We start from the raw sequence: 14,992 nt of genomic DNA on the forward strand, positions 1-14,992 counted from the left end.
AGTAACCTTGGTTGACAGTTGTTATCTTTCAGAACTTGGAATATATCACTCCAAGCCCTTCTGGCTTTAAAAGTTTGTGTTGAATAATCTGCTGCAATCCTGATGGGCTTGCTTTTGTAGGTAACTTGATTTTTCTCTCTAACTGCTTTCAATATTTTTTTCTTTGGTGTGTGTGTTTGGAAGTTTGATTATAATATGGTGAGGAGAGACTCTTTCCGGGTTTTGTCTGGCTGGGGTTCTAGATGCTTCCTGTATCTGCATTGGCACCTCTTTCCCAATTTGGGGAAAATTTTCTTCTATGATTTTGTTGAAGACGCCTACTATGCCTTTGGAGTGGATTTCTTCTTCTACTATACCCTGAATTCTTATATTGGATCTTTTCATAGTGTCCCGAATATCTTGAAATTCCCACTCATACTTTTCTATAAGTTTGTCTTTCTCTTTGTTGGACTGTATTAGATCTGCCACCTGGTCTTCTAGCTTAGATATTCTGTCCTCTCCCTCATCCATCCTACTGGTGAGATTTTCTACAGAGTTTTTTATTTCATTAACTGTGTTCTTCATTGCTAGTAATTCTGACTGGTTTTTCTTTATTATTTCTATTTCCTTATTTATGTCTTGTATTGCCTTCTTTATTTCATTAAATTGGTGTCCTGCCTCTTCTTTGATTCCTTTGATTTCCTCTTTGATTTCTTCTTTGTTTCTTTTGATTTGTTCTTTGACCTCTTTGAACATATTTATAATCATTCTTTTGAACTCTTTCTCAGGCATTTCCTCTAACTTGTTCTTGCTGGAGGACATTTCTGATGCTTTAATACTTTTAGGTGGATTTATATCATCTTGCTTTTTAGTGTTTCTTGTGTTATAATGTATATATTTTTGCATCTTGGATTAAGTTAATGCTTGGATTTATAGCTAGCTGGGTATTCTTAGCTGTATCAATTGATTTGATGTAATATATTTTCATGGTAGGATCTTAAGGTGTTAGGTGTGGCTCTTAAGACTCTCAGAGTATCTACAAAGATGTTCTTAGGTGTTGAGTTTCCCTCCTGTAGGAGTATTCAAGCTGGCTGAGTGGAATAAAATATAGGTAGATTCCAAAGTTTAACTAAACACTGTACAATTCAATCAAAAACAGCCCCGAGTATGTATGCAAGAGTAGTTATTATAATGACCAGATCCTCTATCAACAAAGAGGTTAAGATTTCTGGTCTTTTGAGGGATCCAAGTCAGCTTGCCACCAAGTGAGACCCTTCCCTGGTGCAATCCCAGTTACCTTGGATGATTTTGGTCTCAGTCAAGTTGCTGCCTGGGTCGTAGGGCTGCTGTTCTGATTTCTGGAGCTGGGCACTGGCTTTTCCTGCGGGGCAATCCGAGCCTGGCAAGTGTGGCCCTGCAGATCAGCACCCCTGCTGCTGAACTGCTGCTCAAGCTGCCGCTGCTGGGTCTGTAGCCGTTGCTGCTGAAGCTGCTGCTGCTGGACCCACTGCTGCTGCTGCCTCTGCTGCTGCTGCTGTGTCCACTGCCATTGCTCCCACAGAAGCTGCTGCTGCTGGGTCTGCCACTGCTGCTGCTCCTGGGTCTGCTGCTGCTGGGTCTGCCGCTGCTGCTGCTGCGACTGGAGCTGCTACTGCTGGGGGCCACTGTTACTGGTGCCAGAGCCACTGATGTTGCTGCCGGACTCTGCTCCTGCTTGGGTCCCGCTGTCGGCTCAAGTTGGCGTGGCCAGGTCCCAGGACTGCTGCTCTGTTCACTGGAGCTGGGCTCAGGCAGTGGGGAGGGGAGGGAGCCACAGCTGCTCTGGTTCTCTTGCTGTTCCACGTGTTCTTCTACCTCATGGTCTGCTCCTCTGTTGCTCACTGCCGCCCTTCAAGGTTCCTGAGTTGCAGAGAGCGCGGTGTGAGGGAAGCTCTCACATCTGGCTTTTCCTGCGGCTGGAGCCGAGCCTGGCAGGTTTCTGGTGCGCCTCCGCTGCCGCGGTTGGCTGGGCTGACAGAGCCACTTTTGCCGGCCTGTGTGGGCTCTGGATGCTCTGGATCTCTCCTACTTCTCCGCTGCCGCTTCAATTTCCTATATACCCCACTTTTTAGTAAAAGTGTATATTTGGCTGAGTTTTTTTGGTCTTTTTTCCCCCCTAGGCTGCTTTGGCGTGATACCTACGCCGCCATCTTAACCGGAAGTCCTGTTTATCTATCTATCTGAGAGAGAGAGAGAGAGAATGGGTGCACCCGGGTCTCTAGCCACTGCAGATGAACTCCAGATGCATGGGCACCTTGTGCGTCTGGTTTACGTGGGTACTAGAGAATCGAACCTGGGTCAGGCAGGCAGGCACCTTAACCACTAAGCCATCTCTCCAGCCCTGGTTTTTTTGTTTTTAGTTGAGGTATGTTTCACACAACATGAAATTTATTTTATTTTATTTTTTTTATTTTTTATTTTTTTCTCAATTTTTATTAACATTTTCCATGATTATAAAAAGTATCCCATGGTAATACCCTCCCCCCACTTTCCCCTTTGAAATTCCATTCTCCATCATATCCCCTGCCCATCTCAATCAGTCTCTCTTTTATTTTGACGTCATGCTCTTTTCCTCCTCTTATGATGGTCTTGTGTAGGTAGTGTCAGGCATGAAATTTATTTTAAACTACTCATCAGTGGACTTCTTTTTCTTTTTTGTAAATTTTATTTATTTGCAAGGAGAGAGAGAGAGAGAGAGAGAGAAAGAGAGAGAGAGAGAGAGAGAGAGAGAGAGAGAGAGAGAGAGAGAGAATAGGACTGCAGGGCCTTTAACCACTGCAAACAAACTCCTGATGCATGCACCTTTTTGTACATTTGGCTTTACATGGATACTGGGGAATTGAACCTGGGTCATTAGGCATTACAGACAAATGCCTTAACTGAGCCAACTCTCCGGTAAGGATTCTTTTTCCTTTTTTTTTTTTTTCGGTTTTTTGAGGAAGGGTCTCACTGTGGCCCAGGAATTATCTGGAATTGACTCTGTAGTCTCAGAGTAGCCTCAAACTCATGGCAGTCCTTCCACCTCTGCCTCCTGAGTTCTGGGATTAGAGGTGTGTGCCACCACGCCTGGCTAGGATTTTTTTTTTTTTTTTTCATTTGAGGTAGAGAGAGACAGAAAAAGACAGACAGGAAGAGAGTGAGTATGGATGCATCAGGGTCTCCTGCCACTGTAAATGAGCTCTAGATGCATGTGCCTCTTTACATGGGTACTGGAGAATTGAACCCAGGCTGTCAGTCTTTTGAGAAGTTTCTTGAATTCTCTATATTCAAGGTGGCCTCGAATTTGTGACCCTTCTACCTCTGCCTCCAGAGTGCTGGGATTAAATGTATGCATTACCTTGCCCCATTCATCAGTGGATTTTTGTTGTTGTTTTTCGAGGTAGGGTCTTACTCTGGCCCAGGCTGACGTGGAGTTTATAGCGATCCTCCTACCTCTGCCTCCCAAGTACTGGGATTAAAGGCATGTGCCACCACACCTGGCTCAGATAGTCCTTTTAATTGGTGAGTATATTCATTGAATGGAGAATATATGTATATAATTTTTGGGTTTTCAAGTCAGGGTCTTGGTGTAGCCCAGGCTGACCTTGAATTCACTATTTAGTCTCAGGGTGGCCTTGCATTTATGGCGATCCTCCTACCTCTACCTCCAGAGTGCTGGCCCTAAAGGTGGTGCCACCACACCCGGCCCTTAAATGAATATATTAATTTTTTTTTTCTTCAAGGTAGAGGCTCACTGTAGTGCAGGCTGACCAAGAACTCACTCTGTAGTTCCACACTGGCCTCAAATGCCAGATCATACCCAGTTTTGGTTTTTTTGAGGTAGAGTTTCACTCTAGTCCAAGCTGACCTGGAATTCACTATGTAGGTCTCAGAGTGGCCTTGAACTCAGGGCGACCCTCCTACCTCTGCTCCCGAGTACTGAGATTAAAGGCATGCCCCACCATGGCTGCCTTGTACCCAGTTTTTTATGTGGGTTCTGGGGATTGAACTTGAGAGGTCTCTCAGGCCACCTTAGACCCTCATACTTGCACAGGAAGTATTCTTAACCACGGAACCATCTCTCCAGCCTGTTTTCTACTTTTAAGTTATGAATAATGCTGTTCTGAACACTCATGTACATGTTTTTTTCTGAGCATATGTTTTCATTTTTCGTGGGTGTATACCAAGGAGTTGAATTGCTGTGTCATATGGTAGCTCTATGTTTAACTTTTTGAGTTACCATCAAACTGTTTTCCATAGTGACTGCACCATTTTACATTCCCAATAGGAATATATGAGGATGCCAGTTTCTTCACAGCCTAGCCCACAGTTTTGAGGTTCTTGGTTTTTTTTTTTTTTAAATCTCTCCCCTACTTAAAGTTACAGCCTTCCTAGTAGATGTGAACTGGCATTTCAGCCAAGCATGGTAGCATATGCCTTTAATCCAAGTACTTGGGAGGTATAGGGAGGAGGATCACTGTGAATTTGAGGCTCTCCTGAGACTACATAGTGAACTCCAGGTTAGCCTAGCCTATATAGAGCTAGACCCTACCTCGAAAAACCAAAACAATAAATAAATAAATAAATAAAATAATAATAGCTTTTAACATTTTTACTATTATTTGTTTTGAGAGAGGGAAAGAGGCAGAAGGAGACAGACAGAGAGAGAGAGAGAGAGAGAGAATGGGTGTGCCAGGACTTCCAACTACTGCAAATGAATTCCAGATGCATGTTCCATGTTGTGCATCTGGCTTGCATGGGTACTAGGGAATTGAACTGAGGTGCTTTGACTTTGCAGGCAAGCACCTTAGCTGCTAAACCATCTCTCCAGCCCCTGCTTTTTTATTTACTTGAGAGAGAGCAAGAGTTTGGAAAGAGGCAGTGAGAGAGAGAGAGAGAGAGAGAAAAAAAAAAAAAAGGGCATGCCAGGGCCTCCAGCTACTGCAAACAAACTGCAGATTCATGCACCCCCTTGTGCATCTGGCTTATGTGGGTCCTAGGGAATTGAGCCGAGGTCCTTTCACTTTGTAGGCAAATGCTTCAACCCCTAAGCCATCTCTTCAGCCCTGTTTTTGCTTTTTTAAATAGAGCTCTCACTGAGTTACAGCCCCCTCCCAACCTCATTGTGATTTTGATTTTGCTTGTTTTTGTTTTTATTTGAGCTGGGGCTCATGCTGTTTCCCAGGCTGGTCTCAAATTCCTATTCTCATAATAACTCAAATCTATAAGAAACACAAATATCTATTAGCTGATGAATGGATCAAGAAAATATGATATATCCAAATAAAAAATCTATTATCAATACAAAGGAATATGTGATGCATGTCACTCATGTGTTGATTCAAGTTAACCTTCTTGCCTCAGCTTCCCAAGTAGCTGGCCTACAAGTATGTACTATTCTTGCCAATTGTGTGTGTGTGTGTGTGTGTGTGTGTTTAGCAGGGTTTCACACTAGTCCATGAAGACTAATAACTCTGTAGCCCAGGCTCATCTCAAACTCATGGTGATCCTCCTACCTCAGCCTCCCTAGTGCTGGGATTAAAGGCTTGTGCTTTTATGCCCAGCTTCGTTTATGTGGTTTTGATATTCACATCCATGCTTATTAATGATAAGCATCCTTTTATGTGCTTATCCAAAGGCTTTCTTCATGGAAATAGAAAAAACAATCCAAAAATTCATTTGGAATCACAAAAAACCTCGAATATCTAAAATAATACTGAGCAACAAAAATGAGGCTAGTGGTATCACCATACCTGATTTTAACCTATACTACAGAGCCATAGTAACAAAAACAGCATGGTACTGGCACAAAAACAGACATGTAGATCAGTGGAACAGAATAGAGGACCCAGATGTAAGCCCAAGTAGCTATAGCCACCTGATAATCGATAAAAATGCCAAAAATACTCATTGGAGAAGAGACAGCCTCTTCAGCAAATGGTCTTTTGAAAACTGGATATATATCTGCAGAAGGATGAAAATAGATTCTTCTCTCTCGCCATGCACAAGAATTAAGTCCAAATGGATTAAAGACCTTAACATCAGACCTGAAACTCTGAAACTGCTAGAGGAAAAAGTAGGGGAAACCCTTCAACATATTGGTCTTGGCAAAGACTTTCTGAATATAACCCCAATTGCTCAGGCAATAAAACCACAGATTAATCACTGGGACCTCATGAAATTACAAAGATTTTGCACTGCAAAGGACACAGTGAAAAAAGCAAAGAGGCAACCTACAGAATGGGAAAAAATCTTCGCCAGCTATATATCTGATAGAGGATTAATATCTAGGATATACAAAGAACTCAAAAAGTTAAATAATAAGGAATCAAACAAGCCAATCAAAAAATGGGCTATGGAGCTAAATAGAGCATTCTCAAAGGAAGAAATACGAATGGCATATAAGCATCTAAAAAAATGTTCTACGTCACTAGTCATCAGGGAAATGCAGATTAAAACTACATTGAGATTCCATCTCACTCCTGTCAGATTGGCCACCATCATGAAAACAAAAGACCATAAATGTTGGCGGGGATGTGGAAAAAGAGGAACCCTTCTACACTGCTGATGGGAATGCAATCTGGTCCAGCCATTGTGGAAAGCAGTGTGGAGGTTCCTAAAACAGCTAAAGATTGATCTACCATATGACCCAGCTATAGCACTCCTAGGCATATATCCTTTTCTCAGCAATTGTGAATTGAGTGGCAATAAACGTGGTTGAGCAAGTATCTCTAAGGTAATGAGATGAGTCCTTAGGATATATGCCTAGGAGTGCTATAGCTGGCTCCTATGGTAGATCTATTTTTAGCTGTCTCAGGAACCTCCACACTGATTTCCACAATGGCTGGATCATATTGCATTCCCACCAGCAGTGTAGAAGGGTTCCTCTTTTTCCACATCCTCACCAACATTTATGGTCATTTATTTTCATGATGGTAGCCAATCTGACAGGAGTGAGATGGAATCTCAACATAGTTTTAATCTACATTTCCCTGATGACTAGGGATATAGAACATTTTTTCAGATGGTTATATGCCATCTTTTGAGAACTCTTTATTTAGTTCCATAGCCCGCTTTTTAATTGGTTTGTTTGATTTCTTATTATTTAATTTTTGAGTTCTTTGTATATCCTAGATATTAATCCTCTATTAGATGTATCGCTGGCAAAGATTTTTTACATTCTGTAGGTTGCCTCTGCTTTATTCACAGTGTCCTTTACCATACAAAATCTTTGTAATTTCATGAGGTTTTAGCAGTTAATCTGTGGTTTTATTGCCTGAGCAATTGGGGTTATATTCAGAAAGTCTTTGCCAAGGGAGGTATTACCATGGGATATTTTTATAATTATGGAAAATGTTAATAAAAATTGTGAAAATAAAAAATAAGTAAATAAATTAATTTTTTTAAAAAAAGAAAGTCTTTGCCAAGACCAATATGTTGAAGGGTTTCCCCTACTTTTTCCTCTAGCAGTTTCAGAGTTTCAGATCTGATGTTAAGGTCTTCAATCCATTTGGACTTAATTCTTATGCATGGAGAGAGAGAAGAATCTATTTTCATCCTTCTACAGATACATATCCAGTTTTCCCAACACCATTTGCTGAAGAGGCTGTCTTTTCTCCAATGAGTATTTTTGGCATTTTTGTTATCAGGTGGCTGTAGCTACCCGGACTTGCATCTGGGGCCTCTATTCTATTCCATTGATCTACATGTCTGCTTTTGTGCCAGTACCATGCTGTTTTTGTTACTATGGTTCTGTAGTATAGGTTAAAATCAGGTGTGGTGATACCACCAGCCTTATTTTTGTTGCTCAAAGTTGTTGTAGATATTCGAGTCTTTTTGTGATTCCAGTTGAATTTTTGAATTGTTTTTTCTACTTCCATGAAGAATGCCATTGGAATTTTGATTGGGATTACATGAAATATGTGGATTGCTTTTGGTAAGATTGCCATTTTCACAATATTGATTCTTCCAATCCAGGAACAAGGGATGTTTTTCCATTTCCTAGTGTCTTTTACAATTTCTCGCTTGAGAGTTTTAAAGTTTTCATTGTAGAGTTCCTTGGTTAGGTTTATTCCATGGTACTTTATTTATTTATTTATTTTGATGCAATTGTGAATGGGAGTGATTCTCTGATTTCATGCTCTGTGTGTTTGTTTGTTAGCATATAGGAAGGCTACTGATTTCTGTGTGTTTATTTTTTATCCTGCTACATGGTGGTAGATGTTCATCAGCTCTAACAGTTTGCTGGTAGAGTCTTTAGGGTCCTTTATGTATAGAATCATGTCATCTGCAAATAATGATAACTTGGTCTCTTCCTTTCCAATTTGTATCACTTTTATGTGCATCTCTTGCTTATTGCTATGGCTAAGACTTCCAGTACTATATTAAATAAAAGTGGGGACAGTGGATACCCTTGTTTTGTTCCTGATTTTAGTGGAAAAGCTTCCAGTTTTCCCCCATTAAGTATTAATGTGGCTGTAGGCTTGTCATAAATAGCCTTCATTGTGTTGAGATATATTCCTTCTATTCATGAAGGGATGTTGGATTTTGTCAAATACTTTCTCTGCATCTAATGAGATGAACATGTGATTTTTGTCCTTCAGTCCATTTATGTAATGTATTACATTTATCGATTTAAATATGTTGAATCATCCCTGCATTTCTGGGATAAAGCCTACTTGGTCGGGGTGAATGATCTTTCTGATATATTCTTGTATTCTGTTTGTCAGTATTTTTTTGAGAATTTTTGCTTCTATGTTCATGAGGGAGATTGGTCTGTAATTTTCTTTTTTTGTTCTATCTTTGTCTGGTTTGGGTATCAGTGTAATGCTGGCTTCGTAGAAGGAGTTTGGTAGGATTCTTTCTTTTTCTATTTTATGGTAAAGCTTAACAAGCAGTGGTGTTAGTTCTTCCCTGAAGGTCTGGTAAAATTTACCAGTGAATCCATCTGGGCCTGGACTTTTTATAGTTGGGAGTTGTTTTTTTTTTTGTTTTTTTTTTTTTTTTTTTTTTTTAGTTAGGAGATTTTTGATAACTGCTTGGATCTCCATACTTGTTAAAGGTCTATTTAAGTGATGAATCTCATCTTGATTTAATTTAGATAGGTCATATAAATCAAGGATGTCATACATTTCTTTTGGATTTTCATACTTAGTGGAGTGTATGCCCCTATGATTTTTTGAATTTCTCTGGTATCTGTTGTGATTTTGCCTTTTTCATCTCTACTTTATTAATTTGTGTGTCTTCTGTCTTTCTTTTGGTCAGATTTGCTAAGGGTTTATCAATCTTGTTTATCCTTTCAAAGAACCAACTCTTTGTTTCATTGATTCTTTGATTTTTTTGTTTTTTGTTTTCTATTTCATTAATTTCTGTCCTAATGTTTATTATTTCTTCCTGCCAAGTGATTTTCGGTTTGCCTTTTTCTTCTTTTTCCAAGGCTTTAAGGTGAAGCATTAGGTCGTTTATTTGTAACCTTTCTAATTTCTTTTTCTTGGTTTTTTGTTTTGTTTTGTTTTTTTGAGGTAGGGTCTCACTCTGGCTCAGGCTGACCTGGAATTAAGTATGTAGTCTCGAACTCATGGGAATCCTCCTACCTCTGCCTCCTGAGTGTTGGGATTAAAGGCGTTCACCACCACACCTGGCTTCTAATTTCTTAATATAGGCACATAAACCTATGAATTTCCCTCTTAGGACTATCTTCATTGTATCCCACAGGTTTTGGTATGTTATGTTCTCATTATCATCTGACTCTATGAATTTTTTGATTTCCTTCTTGATTTCTTTTGACCCATTCATCGTTTAGTAGTAGATTGTTTAGTTTCCATGATTTTGTGTATGCTCTATAGCTTTTCTTGCTATTGATTTGTAGTTTGATTCCATCATGGTCAGATAGAATGCAAGGAATTATTTTAATTTTCCTGTATTTGTTAAGATTTGCTTTTTCTTCTAATATATGGTCTCTTTTAGAGAATGTTCCATGTGCTGCTGAAAAGAATGTGTATTCTTCAACCTTTGGATGAAATGTCCTTTATATACCTGTTAGGTCCATTTATTCTATGACCTCATTTAATCCTGATGCCTCTTTATTTATTTATTTATTTATTTTAAATTTTTATTAACATTTTCCATGATTATAAAACATATCCCATGGTAATTCCCTCCCTCCCCACCCCCACACTTTCCCATTTGAAATTCCATTCTCCATCATATTACCTCCCCATTACAATCATTGTAATTACATATATACAATATCACCCTATTAAGTATCCTCCTCCCTTCCTTTCTCTACCCTTTATGTCTCCTTTTTAACTTACTGGCCTCTGCTACTAAGTTCTGTTTATTTTTTGCTGGGTTGACCTGTCAATTGATGAGAGTGGGGTGTTAAAGTCACCCACTACAACTGTGTTTGATGTTATCTATGACCTTAGTTCTAATAGTGTTTTTTTGATGAATTTGGGAGCCCCCATGTTAAATGAATATATGTTTAGGATTGTAATGTTGTCCTGTTGCAGTGTGCCTTTAATCAATATAAAGTGACCTTCCTTATCTTTTCTAATATTGTACCGAAGTCTATCTTGTTCGATATTAGGATAGCAACCTCTGCTTATTTTCTAGGCCCATTTGCTTGAAACACGTTTTCCAACCTTTTACCCTAAGATAGTATCCATCCTTTGTAGAAAGGAGAGTTTCTTGGAGGCAACAAATTGAAGGATCCTGCTTTTTAACCTAGTCTGCAAACCTGTGTCTTTTTTTAAAAATTTTTTTGTTCATTTTTATGTATTTATTTGAGTGTGACAGAGAGAGAAAGAGACAGAGAGAGAGAGAATGGGCGCGCCAGGGCTTCCAGCCACTGCCAACGAACTCCAGAAGCATGTGCCCCCTTGTGAATCTGGCTAACATGGGTCCTGGGGAATCGAGCCTAGAACCGGGGTCCTTAGGCTTCAGAGGCAAGCGCTTAACTGCTAAGCCATCTCTCCAGCCCAAACCTGTGTCTTTTGGTTGGGGCATTGAGGCCGTTGATATTAAGAGATATTACTGAAAAGTGTGTGTTTATTTTTGCCATTTTTTTGTAGTTCTTCTGGTTTTACCTTTGCTCTCGTATTAACTAATAAATACATTTTTAAAACAATCATTTTTACTTATTTATTTGAGAGAGGCAGAGAGCCGGGGGGAGAGAGAAAAGGAGAGAGAGGGAGAAAATGGGTTTGCCAGGGCCTCCAGCTGTTGCAAGTGAACTCCATATGCATGCATCACCTTGTGCATCTGGCTTATGTGGGTCCTGGGGAATTGTACTGAGGTCCTTTGGCTTTGCAGGCAAGTGCCTTAACTGCTAATCTATCTCTCCAGCCCAATAACTGCATTTTTAAATTAATCTTATTTTATTTTTTCTCAATTTTTAAAAATATTCTCCATGATTATAAACAATATAAACAATGGTAATACCCTCACTCCCCCCTTTTCCCCTTTGAAATTCCATTCTCCTTCATATCCCCTCCCCATCTCAATAAGTCTCTCTTTAATTTTGATGTTGTGATCTTTCCCTCCTCTTATAATGGTCTTATGTAGGTAGTGTCAGGCACTGTGAGGTCATGGATATCGAGGCCATTTTGTGTCTGGAAGGAGCATGTTGTAAGGAGTCTTACCCTTCCTTTGGCTCTTACATTCTTTCCACCACCTCTTCCACATTAGAACCTGAGCCTTGGAAGGTGTGATCGAGATGTTACTCGGTACTCTAGTCACTTCTTTCCAGCACCATGATACCTTCTGAATCGTCCCAAGGTCATTGCCATCTGAAAGGAGAAGATTCTCTACCCAAAGTGAGAGTAGCATTAATAAAAGGGTATGAATATTAAGAGAAGTGCTTACTGGGCAGTTTAATAATCATGTATATACATTTTTCCAGACATCAGCAGATGTTATACCCCCAGGGCTCATGACTACCCCTGTTTTAAGTTTTCATTATCAGGGATATATTCCCCCTCCCCCTCATGGAGCGGGCCTCCAGTCCGATTGGAGGGCAGTTGGTTTCCACCATGACAAACATGCCACTATTGTACCTGTTGGCTCATTTGGCTTGGTTGGCCAATTATAAGGCTTGCAGTGTCCACTGTTGAGTATCTTCACTGGTGGTATCTCTTTCTCCCATCGAACTACATATAGAATGGCTTCTTCCAGCTTTCTGTCAGCTGGTCTACATGGAGGAGGTTATGAGCTCAGCTCCAGCAGGATTTCTCAGTGGCCTTGCAGCCCAAGTGTGTGGAGTCTTCAGCAATAGGGTCTTACCATCTATTCCTGGTGGGAAACCAAGGGCCTCAGCAATGGCCTGTAATGTTTTGGGGGCATTAGGGACCTCCCTGGCCAACAACTCACTGGAAGGTATCCCATACCTGGCACTAAAAATTTTCTAACAACGATCTATGGCTCCTGAGTGTTCCATTGTCCAAGACTGGAGGATTCCATATGATTTATTTGCATCCTCTTACGTTTTGATTAGCCCTCCCTCCACCTGTCCTTTACTCAATCTCTTCCCCTGACTTCACTTTGGGCCTTTTCACCCCCATTAATCTATTCTTCTACTTACATATATACAATACCAACCTATTAAGCAACCTCCTCCCTTCCTTTCTCTTCCCTTTATATCTCCGTTTTAATTTACTGGTCTCTGTTACCTAGTTTTTTCCTTCTCACACAGAAGCCCAATCATCTGTAGCTAGGATCCACATATGAAGGAGAACATGCGGTGCTTGGCTTTCTGGGCCTGGGTTACCTCACTTAGTATAATCCATTCCAGGTCCATCCATTTTCCTGCAAATTTCATAACTTCATTTTTCTTTACCGCTGTGTAGAACTCCATTGGATATATGTGCCGCAACTTCATTATCCACTCATCAGCTGAGGGACATCTAGGCTGGTTCCACTTCCCAGCTATTTAAATTGAGCAGCAATAAACATGGTTGAGCATGTACTTCAAGGAAATGGGTTGAGTCCTTAGGATATATGCATAGGAGTGCTATAGCTGGGTCATATGACAGATCAATTTTTAGCTGTCGTAGGAACCTCCACACTGATTTCCACAATGGCTGGACCAGATTACATTCCCACCAACAGTGTAGAAGGGTTCCTCTTTTTACACATACCTGCCAGCATTTATGATCATTTGTTTTCTTTTCTTTTTTTTTAATTTATTTATTTGAAGCGACAGACACAGAGAGAAAGACAGATAGAGGGAGAGAGAGAGAATGGGTGCACCAGGGCTTCCAGCCTCTGCAAACGAACTCCAGACGCGTGCGCCCCCTTGTGCATCTGGCTAACTTGGGACCTGGGGAACCGAGCCTCGAACCGGGGTCCTTAGGCTTCACAGGCAAGCGCTTAACCACTAAGCCATCTCTCCAGCCCTCATTTGTTTTCTTGATGGTAGCCAATCTGACAGGAGTGAGATGGAATCTCAGTGTAGTTTTAATCTGCATTTCCCTAATGACTAGGGATGTAGAACATTTTCTTAGATGCTTATATGCCATCCATATTTCTTCTTTTGAGAACTCTCTATCTCCATAGTCCATTTTTTAATTGGCTTGTTTGATTTCTTATTATGTAACTTTTTGATTTCTTTGTATATCCTAGATATTAATCCTCTATCAGATATATAGCTGGGAAAGATTTTTTCCCATTCTGTATGTTGCCTCTTTGCTTTATTCACTGTGTCCTTTGCAGTGCAAAATCTTTGTAATTTCATGAGGTCCCAGTGGTTAATCTGTGGTTTTATTGCCTGAGCAACTGGGGTTTTATTCAGAAAGTCTTTACCAAGACCAATATGTTGTAGGGTTCCCCCTACTCTTTCCTCTAGCAGTTTTAGAGTTTCAGGTCTGATGTTAAGGTCTTTAAGCCATTTGGACTTAATTCTTGTGCATGGAGAGAGAGAAGGATCTATTTTCATCCTTCTATAGATACATAAGTTTTCCCAACACCATTTGCTGAAGAGGCTATCTTTTCTCCAATGAGTATTTTTGGCATTTTTATCAAATATCAGGTGGCTGTAGCTACTTGGCCTTACATCTGGGTCCTGTATTCTGTTCCATTGATCTACATGTCTGCTTTTGTGCCAGTACCACACTGTTTTGTGTTACCATGACTCTGTAATATAGGTTAAAATCAGGTATGGTGATACTGCCAGCCTTATTTTTGTTACTCAATAAATAAATGCATTTTTAAAAACATTTTATTTATTTATGAAAGAGAGAGAAAGAGGCAGAGAGAGATAATGGGCACGTCAGGGTCTCTAGCTACTGCAAACAAACTCCAGATACATGCATTATCTTATATATCTGGCTTTATGTGGGTACTGGGGAATTGAACCTGAGTCCTTTGGCTTTTGGGTAAACATATTAACAACTAAGTCATTTCTCCATCCCTGTAAGGTTTTTTTTGTTTGTTGGTTGGTTGATTGGTTTTGAGGTAGGATTTACTTGAGCCCACGCTGACCTGGAATTTCCTATGTAGTCTCAGGGTGGCCTCAAACTTATTGCGAATCTGCTATATCTGCTCCTGCATGCTGGAATTAAAGGCATATGCCACCATGTCTGGCTCTTGTAATTTTTTTAAATATTTTATATTTATTCACAAGTGGAATAAGAGAGGAGAAAGAGGGACAGAGAGAGGGAAAATAGACACCCAGGGTCTCTATTCACTGTAAACAAACTCCAGATGCTTGTGCCACTTGTACATCTGGATTTACATGGATACTGGGGGATCAAACCCAGGCTGACAGAATTTTCAAGCAAGTGCTTTTAACCACTGAACCATCTCTCCAACCCTGTTTTTGAGATAGGGTCTCATATAGCCCAGTCTAGCCTTGACCTCAGTGTATAACCAAGAATAATTGAATTTCTGATCCTTCTACCTCCACCTCCCAAATGCCACCAAATCCTGGTTTGACTATATTAATGATAACTGGGAAGGCAGAAGTATGAGGAAATGCGGTATGAAGAGAAATTAGTTC

The 14,992-nt window shown here is 40.2% G+C and overlaps 1 protein-coding gene across 1 annotated transcript in view; it reads left to right on the top strand.

The window, feature by feature from the left end:
• The window catches only part of Rpap1 (RNA polymerase II associated protein 1), a 54,706-nt gene that overhangs the window by 12,899 nt on the left and 26,815 nt on the right, over positions 1–14,992 (top strand). The gene's annotated exons all lie outside the window — the stretch shown is intronic.

This window comes from Jaculus jaculus, chromosome 8 (genome assembly GCF_020740685.1).
Source record: "Jaculus jaculus isolate mJacJac1 chromosome 8, mJacJac1.mat.Y.cur, whole genome shotgun sequence".
Lineage (NCBI taxonomy): Eukaryota > Metazoa > Chordata > Mammalia > Rodentia > Dipodidae > Jaculus > Jaculus jaculus.